The 15,303-nt window shown below is 51.3% G+C and overlaps 1 protein-coding gene across 5 annotated transcripts in view; it reads right to left on the bottom strand.

Moving 5' to 3' along the window:
* The window catches only part of dcun1d4 (DCN1, defective in cullin neddylation 1, domain containing 4 (S. cerevisiae)), a 53,164-nt gene extending 51,527 nt beyond the window's left edge, over window positions 1-1,637 (bottom strand). For all 5 annotated transcript variants that reach the window (XR_015074125.1, XM_085969932.1, XM_085969931.1 and 2 more), the window contains exon 1: window positions 1,549-1,637. The gene's annotated coding sequence lies outside the window, so the exon portion shown is untranslated. The remainder of the gene's footprint in view (window positions 1-1,548) is intronic.
* Between the last annotated feature and the right edge of the window lie 13,666 nt (window positions 1,638-15,303).

The following is a 15,303-nucleotide window of genomic DNA, read 5'->3' as shown; positions in this document are numbered from 1 at the left end:
CATATTCGAAATGGTCTTTGCCAGACATTTATGTGGCACAAATGTTGCCTGCCACTTGTCAGTCCAAGCATGGATGTTATTCAGGTGCTGCTGTAGATTGCCCCAGCCTGTTCAGCCTTTCTTGATAACTATATCCTCAGAGCTCTGGTATCATCCTTGTGAACCTTTTTTTTTTTTTTGCACCATCTCCAGTGCCTCGATATCCTTTTTATAATAATACGAAGACAAGAACTGTTCACATTACTCAAAGTGTGGTCTTACCAAGGTTTTATACAAGCTTAACATAACTTCTCTGCTTTTCAATTCTATCCCTCTAGACAATGAACACCAGTGCTTGGTTTGCTTTTTTTGTAATGGCCTTATTAACCTGCATCACTACTTTGTGATTTGTGTATCTTTACCCTTAGACCCCTTTGCTCCTCTATTCCATTTAGACTCTTATTATCCAAGCAGTATGTGGCCTCCTTATTCTTCCTACCAAAATGCACCACCCTCACACTTACCTATATTGAAATTAATTTGCCAATTACACACCCATTCTGCAAGTTTATTAATGTCATCTTGTATTTTGTTGCATTCTTCCTCAGTATTAATTTTACTCCCCAATTTGGTGTTGTCCACAAATTTTGAAATTGTACTTCTGATTCCCAAGTCCAAATCTTTAAGGTAAATTGTGAACAGTGGTTTCCACAGATTCCTGTGGAACACCACTTTCTACCTTTTGCCAGTCAGAGTAGCTACCTTTAACCCCCAACTCTTTTCTGTTTAGTAGCCCGCTTACTATTCATTCTGCTACTTGTCCCCTGACTCCACATGCTCAAGACAGCCAGTCTTCTTGCTGAATATTGATTAAATTTTGTGCCCTTGTTTTCCTTAGCACTTCCTCCAGGTGATGTTCAACATCAAGGAGTTCTGATTCATCAATTGAGGGGGGCAACAGCTGGTAATCAGCAGAAGGTCTCTAACTTGAAATAATGATACTTCATGGAGTCCTGTGTCAATGAGGACTCCCAAGGACATGCCTACCCTACTGAATACCTCTGTACCCATATTGCTCTCTGGTGGGTTTATCCCACCAGTGGGACAGGATGTCCCCTCCAACCTTCTTTTGAAAATTAAACATTGACAGAAGCTATAATCACATGCTTCCATTAGCCAAAGAACTGAGCCCAAGGCTATCACATATATGCACTAATTTTCCTTTATCTAGACTGGCAACAGGAAGTCAAAAAGGGCCTACATTAGACTGCTAGTTACTTTTCAGCATTCCAAGTCTAGGCATTAACCAAACCCATCAGTGAGCTACGTTTCATCAATCATGGCAAGATACACATTGTGCTAACTATACAAAAAAATAACTGCACATCTGTGCACAGCAATGAGCATACCACACATAAATTTTCAAAAGCAAAGTCATTGGAGTTGTCCCATTCAGAGCCAGCAACAAACAACTATTAATCCATCTATCCACGGAGTCTGGATGTCAGCAAAAACACTCACAGTAGCTATCCCATTGGCTTAGGGAAGGAAAGAAAATCACACACATACCTGATTGCTGGTCGTCTTGGCCAACGTCCTCTGTCAAGTTCTGCAATAAAAAGAAAAGAGAAGGAAAGTTGTGCAAGTCTTCACAGATTTACAGCAATGCATCTTGAAGTATGATCCACCATGCAACACTTGTTACAGTGCAATTAATTTTAACCTTAAAGCAAAGGTTCTCAATTTTTTTTAGCTGAGCCCCTCTCCCACCCACAAGAGATTCTTGTCCCATGCACTTTCTCTACCTGCCCACTCACCTACACCAGTAACTTGGAGGCGTGTCTCGGGGTGATGGGAACACTTAATTTGAAATGGCAGCTATAAATTCAGGCAAGGATCTATCTGGACTGGTAGCAAAGTCCAACATCTACTTCAACAAATTGACTGGGATTCAAAACATTGTGCGCTGAGATCGTCCTACAATGCACCTCCTATGCAAGATTGCAGAGATGGCACTTGTTACTCGTTAGTTTAGACCAGCCCATCCTGCTCGCCACCCCCCCTCCCATTTGGGAACCTCAACATTAAGCAGCCAGGAACCAAACTGGTTATGATACAAGCTAGCTGTTCGTTAAATTTTAATTTATTATATTAATTATACAATTTATATAGTTTACCAAAGTTTAGCATTTTCTTTCCACAGCTTCGCTCTCAAAGTGTTTATTAAAAAAAGTTCCCTAAACAAATGGACAATACTTACACACCTTGCACTTAAACACTAATGCTTAAGGTTCCACACTGATCCATGAAGGTGTCCCCTTCCACATTTATAGTTAAAATGTATTAAATGCTGCAGTTGTCATTGTTAGATCTTTAAAAAAAGTGTGCTGATGGGGATACTCCAATGTTCAACTGAGCAGAGTGACTATGAAGCCTTTGCAAAATCATCATGTACTTGGTTAACAGATCTTCAATGGGCTAGAAATTGGTTTAGACCCATTTAGGGCCCAAAATAAATGACGCTCTCAAGAGTGCATGTCAGAAGCCAGAGGCCAGAGAATTGCAGGCGCCAACTGCACGTCTACAGGCGGTTTGTCGGTTGGCTCCCCACCAATTTGGGCCAACTGCAACAACGGTGGCAGAACAGGAGTGGAGCAAGAGCTTGCTGGCAATGTCCCTCAAGATTGCTATGGAGCCAGAAGGAGCAGGAGTGCTCCTTCAGCTCCACATAAAGCAAGTTAAAAGATAAGGTAAGTTAAAAGATTACCCTTTTGTTGGCGATCCCTTTAAGGACCGCTGATTAGGCTGCAGCAAGAATCTGAGTAAGGTCTGAGAGGGGTCCTTAAACGGATATTAGATCCCTTATTAGCACATGCATGGGGCCAAACACCTGTTTAAGGTGGCCACCAGAGACACTTGACTATTGCCCGAGCCAAAATGGCGCCAGACGTAATTTAGGCACTCTTGGGGCACAGGACATAGTTCCACGAAATTGGACGGTTTTAACCCTAGATTTGTGCCAAAAAAACAGGTGCAACGAGATCAGATTTCTACCCCAATTAGTCATAAGGAAAAGGCAAGAGTCCACATACAAGATATACTTTAAAATGTTTTCAAATTTTCAACTTTTATAAAGGGTCTCTGTAGGTTAAAGTTAAGGTATTCTCTGCTCCTTTTATGGAGCACAATTATTTTAGATCTCTGGACTCGAGACACTCACCAAGCAACTGTACACAGTCTGAGAGAAAGTGCAATGGATAGTGGTCCTGTCACAATTCAATAATCACAAGATTGTGGCCCAGAAATTCGGGTCTCCACGGGTGAGTACGCACGGGGTACTCACCCGTAGGCCCAATGGAAGTGCCGGTTTCCTGCATGCACTGTGCATGCGTGGGAAACCGGCACTTCCGTTCCCCTGAAAGGGGTTGAAAGGTCGAACGCGTGCACAGGAGAGGCTGCACGTGCGCAGCGAACTTTCGTTTCTTTTGCAGGTTTTCCCAGGAGGGCAAGTCTCCAGGAGTTACACATATAAAAAGCAGTCGCAAGGCCTGCTTTTTACAAGGTAAGTGGTGAATTAATTAAAATTAAAACAATTTTTCCACAGGTTTATTATTTTTAAATACTTTAAAGAAAGGCAAGTTTATTTTTAGCCCTGTTAGAAAATAAAAAAAATTTCAAAAATTTAAATGTTTAAAATAATTATTTCATGTAATTTATAGCTTATTTAAAAAATGTCATTAAAATTTTTTTTTTTTTTGGAAGATTTAGTGATGTTTTGGGGCTTATATAGTATTTATAAGTTTGACAGCCCTTCCTGTCAAACTTATGAATGAAGCATTCCCTGCTCCGATTGGCTCCCCATGACCCACGTGATCCCAGGGGACGCATCGAACTAACTGCGCCCCTGGGATACGCAAGCACTGTGCGCCGGCAGTTGGAGCAGGCCCAGGATTGGAATTCCACAGGGGCCCACAGCTCAATGGCCGGCGCGCAAGTTAAGTGCAGGTCGGGGGCTTACACCCGCGGGAAGCCCTCGACCCGAATTTCTGGGCCAATATATATATTAATAGCCAATGAATGACCAGTTAATCTGTTTGGTGGTGTTGGTTGAGGGATAATGTTGGCTAGACCACTGGAAAAGCACCCTGCTCTTTGAATAGAGCCATGGAATCTTCTACACATATCTGAACAAGCAGGCATTTAACATCTCATCCGAAAGATGGCATCTCTGACAATGCAGCACTCCCTCAGTAATGCATGGAAATATCAGTCTTGATCATGTGCTTAAGTCCTGGAATCGGGCGTGAACCCACAACCTTCTGACTCAGAGGTGAGAGTACCATCACCGAGACAAGCCGACACTTCAACAATAAGTTATGATTAGGCAAATTATCCAAGTACTTAATATCTTATGATCCATGAAAATCTTTCACTTAGAAAAACTAGCTTTAGGCAAGGTCTTAAGACGTAGTCCATTTGATATTTCACTAACCATATTTCCAGATACGACTTTCAGAGGAAGAGCTTGCTTTTATCCAACTGTTACTTTTCTTTTAAGATTGTACATCACTCATGTTTATGTGGCTACACAGCATGGAATTAGTTGGTATTTCAATCACTATGCAAATCAATAAACTATTAACCACATACACTTTTACAAATGTGTGGTTGTTAAAAATGTGTGGTTTTCTTAGCACAGTTTAAAATACAGTGTGACTGCTGTAATGAATTGCTAATGGCTGCAAGCATTAGATTGTTCCCAAACCCTTAACAAGTTAACAATTTGTTAATCTGGCAACATAAATCAAAAGTTTACCGACAAATTGCATTAGCTTCAGTAAAATACTGTGTTTAATTAAGTGTTGTCGGAAGTAATTGGCAGAATTCGTCAATCCAGAAACTTTATTATCCAATATGAAGCTAAGTTTGATCCAGCATGCAGATTACTGCAAGTAGGGTAATCGTAAATCCTCTGGAGCATGTAATTATGAAACAGCAACTTACTGAAAAAGTAGAGCTTCCATATCATAGGGGACAAAGTCCAGTTAGGGGAACTGTTGTCAAACCAACTAAGTTTTATAAAATATCCAAAATTGTGCTGTTTTATCCCTTTTTCAAAAAACTATGATAGAAGATAGGAGCAGGAGTAGGCCATTCGGCCCTTCGAGTCTGCTCCACCATTCAATGCGATCATGGCTGATCATCCAAATTCAGTACCCTGTCCCTGCTTTCTCCCCATACCCCTTGATCCCTTTAGCCTTAAGAAATATATCTAACTCCTTCTTGAATATATTTAATGAATTGGCCTCAACTGCCTTCTGTGGTAGAGAATTCCACAGGTTCACCACTCTCTGGGTGAAGAAATTCCTCCTCATTTCAGTCCTAAATGGCCTACCCCTTATCCTTAGACTGTGACCCCTGGTTCTGGACTCCCCCGACCATCGGGAACATCCTTCCTGCAGATTTACAGTCATCAGCAAAATATTTCATTCAACTGTTCCCGAGTACACTCTGGAGTTAAGAGAGCTGCAGTCAAATGACAACAACACCTTTAACAAAAAGGGACAACATTTTCAAAGAAAAATTAAGAAAAAAGGTGTGTGTGGGGGGGGGGGGGGAAGGAATTCAGTATGATTTTCAAACTCCTATTTATAAGCAAAGTTTTTGATTTACAAGCCAGAAATTGCCTTCCAAATACAAAATCAAACTGAGTGAATTCACAATGCAGGCACTGTGGAACCTAAGCTTTAGCCAGTAACTAGGTACAATACCACAGGGCTGGCAGTGCTAAAGAATTTTACTGCAACACGAGCCACTGCTTTTAGGAAAAAAATTCACACCCTAGAAAAAATTATTTTGCCATGGTTATTTTTCCACTTCCCCTATTCTCAAGGACATGATGCAAAGTGCAACTTTTAAGATTAAGATCTTACTGAGAAACCAGAGATGTCAGAGCATTTTTATCATTAATTGCTTAGCATTATATTAAATACAAGTGTCAGCCATGGCTCAGTGGAAGAACTCTCACCGGAGTCAGAAGGCTGCACTGTCAGAGGTGCTGTCTTTCAGATGAGACGTTAAACTGAGGCCCCACATACTCTCTCGGGGTTGTAAAAGATCCCATGACACTATTCGAAGAGGAGCAGGGGAGTTCTTCCCGGTGTCCTGGCCAATATTTATCCCTCAATTATTACAACAGATTATCTGGTCATTATTACATTGCTGTTAGTGGGACCTTGCTGCATGCAAATTGGCTGCCATATCTCCTTACACTGCAAAACTTAAAGTGACTAAACTTAAAAACTAAACTTCAGTGGCTGTAAAGTGCTTTGGGGTGCCCTCAGGCCATGAAAGGCGCTATATAAATGCAGTTCTTTGTTTCTTTCTTACTCAAAATAACTGCAAGAGAAAGGCAGATCGAGGTTCTGCATCAACAGCATATCTGGAAAACTACAAATTTTGTAGCTGCAATAAACTCAAACTTAAAGAACTGGCTGCTCCAAAAGGGAAACACTGCATTAGCTTCAGCACTAAGATGACCTTAATCAGCAACTATATACAAAGGTAAACTTTGTTGCTGCAGGCCCACTTTTACTCCAAGCTGCAAGCTCTTCAGCTACAAACATTCCACTCTGACGTTGTAGTCGCACACGATCAACACTATGGCAAACAAGTGGCAAAATATAACTAGAAAAGCTGGAATCCTTAAGAAAGTCTATTTGTCACCATCAGCAGCTGCACTACAAAGTTGAGCTATGGGCTAGTTTTGGCACACTGCAGAGATAATTCATTTGGAGTTGGTTAACACTGAGATTACGAAAGGAAAACAATTTCTGCAACTTCACTTCGCTATTCTACCTTAATACAGCCTGTATAGAATGCCAATGACAAAGCTTCCTGACACTCACCCAACTTGTGAAATTATTGCCCAAACATCATTTTCCACATTTTTGTTAGTGTAGAAGTTTTAATTTAATTTAAAATTTGAAAGTCAACTACCAACTTGCTGAATGAAGTTTAATAAAATGCACACTAGACAACTGTAAATATGCACCTTCCCTACTAGTACCCAATACAATTCCTGTAAGTCTTCTGTACTCTGCCAGGATCAAGTCACAAGACACTTTTTCTGGTTATTTTTCCTCCAGCTGCACTGTGTATGCCATTGCTCTACCCAAAATATATGTAAAAATTATTTCGTAAATATTTTTTCTAAGCCGATTAATTTTCCTACCTTTCACCCTCTTTTTTTTCCCCTCCTCTTGACTCGCTACCTCCGCCGGGCGCCGCAACCTTGGAGGGTTACCCCACCTGCAGGCCTCGCCGCCTCGGCCTCTCCTCGCCAGCCACACCCGAGCTAGGCACCGCCCGTCCCGCCCTCGCCACCATCTTGGTAAAGGCTGGCGGCGCGGGACTGAGCCAAGCGTAGTCATCGCCACCATCTTAGTAAAGGCTGGCGGGGCGGGAGTCAGCCCGCGCGCGTCAACGTCGGCCCGGAGCGCGACCTGAGCTAAGCTGAGTCCGGCCGGGCCTCACACGCTAGCCCGCGCACCGGCCGGCTGAGGAAAGGCGGAGCGAGGGGGGGGGGGGGGGGCTGGGAGCGAGAGGGGGAGCGAGAGAGAGAGGGTGAGGGAGGGAAAGAGTGAGGTGGTGCGATAGGGAGGGAGAGCTTGCCTTCTTCCTTCCTTCCTTCGCAGGGGTCCTTCGGGCCAGCCCTCAGGCACTCCTTCCCCCATCCCTCTCTCCAGGCTAATCCCGAACTAAATCTAGCAGTCAATTCAATTCAATTCAATTCAAATGCTTTATTGGCATGAAAGTTTACAGAGAACCATATTGCCAAAGCTTACATAGCAAAAAGGTACAGTTTTCCAACATTCTGTAGGTGTCAATCGATTTGACATTTGTTGGTTACATACAATATTACTTTTAAACAATATTAATTTTAAACAGTCTTTGTCTTTGTACTTCATTTGGTACGTTCAATATTAATTTTAAACAGTCTTAATTTTAAACAGTCCTCAGGTTGTGACATGTTGTTACATATTTGGCCCCAAGGTATGGTCTGTCTCCTTCTCCTAGGACTAATCTCAATTTTGACAGGTCATCCAATTCCTTGAAATCTGGGGTTGTTTGGCTTAGCTTGTTGAATAATATGTTTCTTGATGTGTTGAATTTTTCGCATTTTAGGAGGAAATGCATCTCTGTTTCAACCTCGCCGGCCAGACATTGATCGCATATTCTATTCTCTCTAGGCTGCCAGGATTTCTTGTATCTGCCTTTTTCAATTTCCAGTTGGTGGTCGCTTAGTCTGTACCTGGTGAGGGTCGGTCTCTGTTTTGTGTCTCTGATGGTCGTGAGGTAGTCTGCCAGTTTATATTCTCTTTTTAGGGCCCGGTAACATTCTAATCTGCTTTGGCTTTCAGTTATTTTGTTCCAATGTTCCAGGTAGGTTTCTTTGCATTTTTTAATGATTTGGTTCACTCGGATTGGTGTTTGGACGGCTGTGTTGGTCTGGGGCTGGTCAGGGTCCGGCTGAGTACTTAGTTTCAGTAGCAGCTGACTCAGGGGACTCTTTTCTGGGTTTAGCTCTTGGGTCTGAAAGTCTCTCTCTCTCTCTCTCTCTCTCTCTCTCTCTCACGCCCCGTCTCTCTCTCTCTCACCCCCCGTCTCTCTCTCTCGCCCCCCCCGATCTCTCTCGCCCCCCCGATCTCTCTCGCTCTCTCTCCCCCGTCTCTCTCTCTCTCTCTCTCTCTCCCCCCCCCTCTCTCTCTCTCTCTCTCCCCCCCCCCCGTCTCTCTCTCTCTCTCTCCCCCCCCCCCCGTCTCTCTCTCTCTCTCTCTCCCCCCCCCCCCGTCTCGCCGTCTCTCTCTCCCCCCCCGCCGTCTCTCTCTCTCCCCCCGCCGTCTCTCTCTCTCTCTCTCTCGCCCCCCCGTCCCCGTCTCTCTCTCTCTCTCGCCCCCGTCTCTCTCGCCCCCCCGTCACTCTCTCTCGCCCCCCGTCACTCTCTCTCTCGTTCGCCCCCCGTCTCTCTCGCCCCGTCTCTCTCTCTCTCTCGCCCCCCGTCTCTCTCGCCCCCCGTCTCTCTCGCCCCCCCGTCTCTCTCTCTCTCTCTCTCTCTCGCCCCCCGTCTCTCTCTCTCTCGCCCCCGTCTCTCTCTCTCTCGCCCCCGTCTCTCTCGCCCCCCGTCTCTCTCTCTCTCGCCCCCGTCTCTCTCTCTCTCGCCCCCCCGTCTCTCTCTCTCGCCCCCCGTCTCTCTCTCTCTCGCCCCCCGTCTCTCTCTCTCTCGCCCCCCGTCTCTCTCTCTCTCGCCCCCCGTCTCTCTCTCCCCCCGTCTCTCTCTCTCTCTCGCCCCCGTCTCTCTCTCTCGCCCCCGTCTCTCTCTCTCGCCCCCCGTCTCTCTCTCTCTCTCTCTCGCCCCCCGTCTCTCTCTCTCTCTCGCCCCCCGTCTCTCTCTCTCTCTCTCTCGCCCCCCCGTCTCTCTCTCTCTCTCGCCCCCCGTCTCTCTCTCTCTCTCGCCCCCCCGTCTCTCTCTCTCTCTCGCCCCCCGTCTCTCTCTCTCTCGCCCCCCCGTCTCTCTCTCGCCCCCCGTCTCTCTCTCTCTCTCCCCCCCCCGTCTCTCCCCCCCCCGTCTCTCCCCCAGTGTCTCTCTCTCTCGCCCCCCCGTCTCTCTCGCCCTCTCTCTCTCGCCCCCCGTCCCTCTCTCGCCCCCCGTCCCTCTCTCTCGCCCCCCCGTCCCCCGTCTCTCTCTCTCTCGCCCCCCGTCTCTCTCTCTCGCCCCCCGTCTCTCTCTCTCTCGCCCCCCGTCTCTCTCTCTCGCCCCCCGTCTCTCTCTCTCTCTCGCCCCCCATCACTCTCTCTCGTTCGCCCCCCCGTCTCTCTCTCTCTCGCCCCCCGTCTCTCTCTCTCTCTCTCGCCCCCCGTCTCTCTCTCTCTCGCCCCCCGTCTCTCTCTCTCTCGCCCCCCCGTCTCTCTCTCTCGCCCCCCGTCTCTCTCTCTCGCCCCCCGTCTCTCTCTCTCTCGCCCCCCCGTCTCTCTCGCCCTCTCTCTCTCGCCCCCCGTCCCTCTCTCGCCCCCCGTCCCTCTCTCGCCCCCCGTCCCTCTCTCGCCCCCCGTCCCTCTCTCTCGCCCCCCCCGTCCCCCGTCTCTCTCTCTCGCCCCCCGTCCCTCTCTCTCGCCCCCCGTCCCTCTCTCTCGCCCCCCCGTCCCCCGTCTCTCTCTCTCTCGCCCCCCGTCTCTCTCTCTCGCCCCCCGTCTCTCTCTCTCTCGCCCCCCGTCTCTCTCTCTCGCCCCCCGTCTCTCTCTCTCTCTCGCCCCCCATCACTCTCTCTCGTTCGCCCCCCCGTCTCTCTCTCGCCCCCGTCTCTCTCTCTCTCGCCCCCCGTCTCTCTCTCTCTCTCGCCCCCCGTCTCTCTCTCTCTCGCCCCCCGTCTCTCTCTCTCTCGCCCCCCCGTCTCTCTCTCTCGCCCCCCGTCTCTCTCTCTCGCCCCCCGGTCTCTCCCCAGTGTCTCGCTCTCTCGCCCCCCCGTCTCTCTCGCCCTCTCTCTCTCGCCCCCCCGTCCCTCTCTCGCCCCCCGTCCCTCTCTCGCCCCCCGTCCCTCTCTCTCGCCCCCCCCGTCCCCCGTCTCTCTCTCTCGCCCCCCGTCTCTCTCTCGCTCTCGCCCCCCGTCTCTCTGTCTCTCTCTCTCTCGCCCCCCGTCTCTCTCTCTCGCCCCCCGTCTCTCTCTCTCGCCCCGTCTCTCTCTCGCCCCCCGTCTCTCTCTCTTGCCCCCCCCGTCTCTCTCTCCCCCCCCGTCTCTCTCTCTCCCCCCGTCTCTCTCTCTCTCTCTCTCTCGCCCCCCGTCTCTCTCTCGCCCCCCCCGTCACTCTCTCTCTCTCTCTCTCTCTCGCCCCCCCGTCTCTCTCGCCCCCCCGTCTCTCTCTCTCTCTCCCCGTCTCTCTCTCTCGCCCCCCGTCTCTCTCTCTCTCGCCCCCCGTCTCTCCCCGTCTCTCTCTCTCTCTCTCTCGCCCCCCGTCACTCTCTCTCGTTCGCCCCCCGTCTCTCTCTCGCCCCCCCATCTCTCTCTCGCCCCCCGTCTCTCTCTCTCTCTCTCGCCCCCCGTCTCTCTCTCTCTCGCCCCCCCCGTCTCTCTCTCTCTCGCCCCCCCGTCTCTCTCTCTCTCGCCCCCCCGTCTCTCTCTCTCTCGCCCCCCCGTCTCTCTCTCTCTCGCCCCCCCGTCTCTCTCGCCCCCCCGTCTCTCTCTCGCCCCCCCGTCTCTCTCGCCCCCCCGTCTCTCTCTCGCCCCCGTCTCTCTCTCGCCCCCCCGTCTCTCTCTCGCCCCCCCGTCTCTCTCTCGCCCCCCCGTCTCTCTCTCGCCCCCCCGTCTCTCTCTCGCCCCCCCGTCTCTCTCTCGCCCCCCCGTCTCTCTCTCGCCCCCCCGTCTCTCTCTCGCCCCCCCGTCTCTCTCTCTCGCCCCCCGTCTCTCTCTCTCGCCCCCCGTCTCTCTCTCTCTCTCGCCCCCCCGTCTCTCTCTCTCTCACTCTCTCACCCCCCGTCTCTCAATTCAAATTCAAATCGCTTTATTGGCATGATAAGGTACATCTTATGTTGCCAAAGCATCATAATACATTTATGGTTGAACACAAATGCAGTTCTATTCATAGTGTATAAACCGGTATATCCCCAAGTGTATAAATATACATTCGCATTATTTATATATACTCTTTTCTTAGTTTACTGGTTGTCCCTCTGTTCATGGCAAGCTGTAACATAGTGTGCCACCAGTGCTACACAGCTTCTCTCCTCCCCCAGTAGGTATGGGAGTTTTTGGTTGTCATTCAGATTTCTGAATTCAGGGCATATTTGTGAGAATTTTTGGTAGAAATTCTCCCTGATGCCCTGATGTTTTCCACAGGCTGTGAGGAAGTGCATCTCTGTCTCCACTACTCCCTGACTGCAGTGAGAGCATATCCTGTCTTCTCTTGGCAGCCTGGTCTGCCTGTGTCTGCCTTTTTCGATCGCTAGGCTATGTTCGCTAAGTCTGTACCTTGTCAAGGTCCTTCTCAGTTTGTTATCCTTTACCATGGTCAGGTAATCAGCTATGTTGTATTGTCTGTTTAGGGCCAAGTAGCAATTGAGTTTGCTTTGGGTTTTTGTTGTTTCTGCCCAATATGTCAGATATTTTTCCTTTTGCTTAGCGACGATTGTGTTGGGTCGAATTCTTTGTGTTACCCGGTCACTGTCCTGGGGCTGGTTATTGTTAGTAGTTACTTCACTGAGTCCCAGGACTAGTTGACTGAGGGTATTCTTCTTTATGGTCAGCTCTTGGCATTTCAGGGCGTCGTAGTGACAGCATTGGGGGTTGCTCATTTGTAGGTGATTCCAAAATTTGGTGGCTCTTTTTTGGATAGTGATTATTAATGGATATTGGCCTAGTTCCGCCCTGCATGCATTGTTTACAGTTTTCCTTTGAGTCCGGAGGATACTTTTACAGAATTCTGCATGTAGGATCTCAATTGGGTGTTTGTCCCATTTTGCGAATTCTTGTTGAGTTAGCGGTCCCCATACCTCACTGCCATAGAGTGCAATTGGTTCAATTACTGATTTGAAAATTTTGAGCCAAATGCTAATTGGGATTTCTATTTGGATTGATTTTTTGATGGCATAGAAAGCCCTTCTTGCTTTCTCTTTCAGTTCATTCACAGCAAGTTTGAAGTTTCCCGTAGAACTGATTTTTAAGCCCAAGTATGTGTAGTTAGTGGTTTGTTCAATTTTGGTTGTTCCTAGTGTGAAATTTATTTTGGGTCCTTGATGTTTGGATCTTTGCTGGAACACAAGGACTTTGGTTTTTTGGGGATTTATTGTCAGGGCCCAAGTCTGGCAGTACGACTCCAGCAGGTCCAGGTTCTGCTGTAGACCCTCCTTAGTTGGTGGCAGCAGAACCAGGTCGTCTGCATAGAGGAGGAATTTAACCTTGGATTCATATAGGGTGAGGCCGGGTGCTGTGGATTGTTCAAGTAGTTTTGCCAATTCATTTATGTAAATATTAAAGAGTGTCGGTGAGATTGGCGAGCCCTGCGTCACCCCCCGCCTCTGTGGGAAGTATTTTGTTTGTTTGTCTCCAACCTTAACTGCACATTTGTTGTTTGTATACATTGATTTAATTACATCATATGTTTTTCCTCCTACCCCGCTTTCGATAAGTTTCAGGAATAAACCGTCATGCCAGATGGAGTCGAAAGCCTTCTGGAAATCTATAAAGCATGCGTAGATTTTGCTTTTGTTCTCTCTCTCTCGCCCCCCGTCTCCCTCTCGCCCCCCGTCTCCCTCTCTCCCCCCGTCTCTCTCTCTCTCGCCCCCGTCTCTCTCTCTCCCTCTCGCCCCCCGTCTCTCTCTCTCTCCCCCCCTCTCTCTTCCCCCCCTCTCTCTCTCTCCCCCCTCTCTCTCTCTCCCCCCTCTCTCTCTCTCCCCCTCTCTCTCTCCCCCCCCCCCCCTCTCTCTCTCTCCCCCCCCCTCTCTCTCTCTCTCTCTCCCCCCCTCCTCTCTCTCTCCACCCCCCCCCCCCCCCGGTCTCTCTCTCTCACCCCCCCCCGGTCTCTCTCTCCCCACCCCCCCCCCCCTCTCCACCCCCCCCCCTCTCTCTCTCTCTCTCTCTCCCCCCCAGTCTCTCTCTCTCTCTCCCTCCCCCCCCAGTCTCTCTCTCTCCCCCCCCCCAGTCTCTCTCTCTCCCCCCCACCCAGTCTCTCTCTCTCTCTCTCCCCCCCGTCTCTCTCTCTCCCCCCCCCGTCTCTCTCCCCCCGTCTCTCTCCCCCCCCGCCCCCCCAGTCTCTCTCTCCCCCCAGTCTCTCTTCCCCCCCAGTCTCTCTCTCTCTCCCCCCCAGTCTCTCTCTTCCCCCCCCCAAGAGTCTCTCTCTCTCCCCCCCAAGAGTCTCTCTCTCTCTCCCCCCCCCAGTCTCTCCCCCCCCCAGTCTCTCCCCCCCCCCACCAGTCTCTCTCTTCCCCCCCAGTCTCTCTCGCCCCCCCCCAGTCTCTCTCCCCCCGTCTCTCTCCCACCCCCCCCCAGTCTCTCTCTCCCCCCGTCTCTCTCCCCCCACACCCAGTCTCTCTCCCCCCCCGTCTCTCTCTCTCTCTCTCTCTCTCCACCCCCCCCCCAGTCTCTCTCTCTTCCCCCCCCAGTCTCTCTCTTCCCCCCCCCGTCTCTCTCTCTCTCCCTCCCCCCCCGTCTCTCTCCCCCCCCCCGTCGTCTCTCTCCCCTCCCCCCCGTCTCTCTCTCTCTCTCCCTCCCCCCCCCGTCTCTCTCTCTCTGCCCCCCCCGTCTCTCCCCCCCCGTCGTCTCTCTCCCCTCCCCCCAGTCTCTCTCTCCCCACCCCCCCCGTCTCTCTCTCCCCACCCCCGTCTCTCTCCCCCCCCGTCTCTCTCTCTCTCCCCCCCGTCTCTCTCCCCCCCGCCCCCCCCCCCGTCTCTCTCCCCCCCGCCCCCCGTCTCTCTCCCCCCACCCCCGTCTCTCTCCCCCCCCGTCTCTCTCTCTCCCCCCCCGCCCCCCCCCGTCTCTCTCCCCCCCGCCCCCCGTCTCTCTCCCCCCCCCGTCTCTCTCTCCCCCCCCCGTCTCTCTCCCCCCCGCCCCCCCCGTCTCTCTCCCCCCCGCCCCCCCCCCCGCCTCGCTCTCTCCCCCCCGCCCCCCCCGCCTCGCTCTCTCCCCCCCGCCCCCCCCGCCTCGCTCTCTCCCCCCTCCTCTTCCCCTCTCTCCTCTCCCCCCCTCCCCCCTCTCTCTCTCTCTCCTCTCCCCCCCCGTCTCTCTCTCCCCCCCCCCGTCTCTCTCTTCCCCCCCCCCCCGCCGTCTCTCTCTCTTTTCCCCCCCCGGTCTCTCTCTCTCCCCCCCGTCTCTCTCTCTCCACCCCCCCCGTCTCTCTCTCTCCCCCCCCCCCGCCTCTCTCTCTCCCCCCCCCCCCAAACCGTCTCTCTCTCTCCCCCCCCAAACCGTCTCTCTCTCCCCCCCCCCCGTCTCTCTCTCTCCCCCCGCCGTCTCTCTCTCTCCTCCTCCCCCCTCTCTCCTCTCCCCCCTCCCCCTCCCCCCTCTCTCTCCTCTCCCCCTCGTCTCTCTCTCTCCTCCTCCCCCTCTCTCTCTCTCCTCTCCCCCCACCCCCCGTCTCTCTCCCCCCCAGTCTCTCTCCCCCCCCCAGTCTCTCTCTCCCCCCCCCAGTCTCTCTCTCTCTCTCCCCCCCAGTCTCTCTCCCCCCCCAGTCTCTCTCTCTCCCCCCCACCCCCCTCTCTCTCTCTCTCTCCTCTCCCCCCCCGTCTCTCTCTCCCCCCCCCCCCCGTCTCTCTTCCCCCCCCCCCCCCCGTCTCTC

Source organism: Somniosus microcephalus, chromosome 2 (genome assembly GCF_052327205.1).
Source record: "Somniosus microcephalus isolate GS21.2 chromosome 2, FLI_Smic_1.0, whole genome shotgun sequence".
NCBI lineage: Eukaryota > Metazoa > Chordata > Chondrichthyes > Squaliformes > Somniosidae > Somniosus > Somniosus microcephalus.
Note: the sequence above shows the minus strand (reverse complement) of the source record. Positions and strands in the feature narration are given on the sequence as shown.